This window comes from Sinocyclocheilus anshuiensis, unplaced genomic scaffold, assembly GCF_001515605.1.
Source record: "Sinocyclocheilus anshuiensis isolate Anshui unplaced genomic scaffold, SAMN03320099.WGS_v1.1 scaffold948, whole genome shotgun sequence".
Taxonomy (NCBI): domain Eukaryota; kingdom Metazoa; phylum Chordata; class Actinopteri; order Cypriniformes; family Cyprinidae; genus Sinocyclocheilus; species Sinocyclocheilus anshuiensis.
Window position 1 is genome coordinate 167057 of NW_015549709.1, and position 1637 is coordinate 168693.

Consider the following 1637-nt stretch of genomic DNA (forward strand, 5'->3'; position numbering starts at 1 on the left):
AGGAGAGAAGGTTTCTTTGCAAACTTTAAGCTGGCTTGGCAAAAATGTCAGCTTGGTGATCAAGGGGGATCAAAAAGGAAAAAGAGGAAGAAGCTTTTAAGAGCAGGGACAATAGATGGAGCTCCATTGATGGTTTGGTGGTTCTAGGTGGTTGGAGTCTTAACTGTAACTAGGCCACTGTAGGGCCAAAAAAATAGGAAATGACAGGATGTGGCTTAAAGTTAAAATTGCAAAAATGCATGTTTTGTTTGATTGAGGTATTCATATCTGAATCCAGAATTATTTGTTGAATCTCAATTTCAACAATTGTTTTACATTTAAAATTAATGATATATATATATATATATATATATATATATATTTATTATTATTTTTTCAGCATTGCATACCACATGCGACTACAATCAGGGTTACCCGAGGAGGAAGTTTTTTTTGGTTTGTTTTTTTATATGCATATATATTTATTTAATAAATAATATTTGTAATGCAGGCAAAATACAAATACAGATATAAAATGTTATACAGATATTTACATTATATGGTAACAGGTCTGGGAAGTGAGAGCAAGGTATAACAGAAGAACTCAGGAGGACAGATAGCAGTTTAAAGAGTTTATTACAGCAATAAGTAAATAAATGGATGAATACTGAAATAAGAGTGGTTACTGCCTTGCAGGTTGATGGGAGATTACAGACGGAGAGCAGGTGGTGGGAACAGAGTTTGTGATGAGCACACACCTCTGCTTGATGTCGGAGAGAGACCAGGAGAGAGTATACACACGATACACGATAGAGACAGGCTGGGGCAACATGAGGACCCAGGAGCTTGGAGAAACGCTGGAGATAGGAGCTTTGGAGTATAACATAGAAACACTGAGATCAGGTAAGCAGTCCGTTGCTCAAAGTGAGACCAGACAAAGACTGGATGCGAGGTGTGTGCTTATTTAAGCCCTTTAAAATTAAGGTAGTTAACACTTTAAATGTGAAACAAATGTAGTAACTACTATTCTCCTCATGTCCTCCACTCTCTCAGTGAGAGGTGAAATAATTAAGAAAGAAGCAGCAGCCAGGAGAGAGTAGAGAGAAATAATATTGATTTAAAGCCTATATATTTTAAAAGAGAGTAAAAGAGGAGTGGAAAAAATAAAGAGTTTTAAAGTCTGCATGAAAACAAAACGTACAAAATTAATTTTGTTAGCCGCCATTGCTAGTCTTGAGGTGAACAATGTATCCGTGCAAGTTAATCCACTGAAAAAAAAAAAGTTTGTATTGGTAATCTTTAATCAAAATCTAAACATTTGCTTCCGCTCTGGAATGGCACTACTTCTCTGATGTCAGTTTGACGGCTTGGGCAGAATTTGCTTAACCACGACCCTCCAACCGTTAGTTTGCTGTAAGTGAGAGATGAGAGGAGGAGTGCAAAAATAAAACCCCGCCCTCTATTCAATATTCTGCTTCAGTTCAAGTGGACATTAAAGGGGTCATATGATGCTGCTAAAAAGAACATTATTTGGTGTATTTGGTGTAATGAAATGTGTTTATGCGGTTTAAATTTAAAAACACATTATTTCCCACATACTGTACATTGTTTCTCCTCTATGCCCCGCCTTTCTGAAACGCGTCGATTTTTACAAAGCT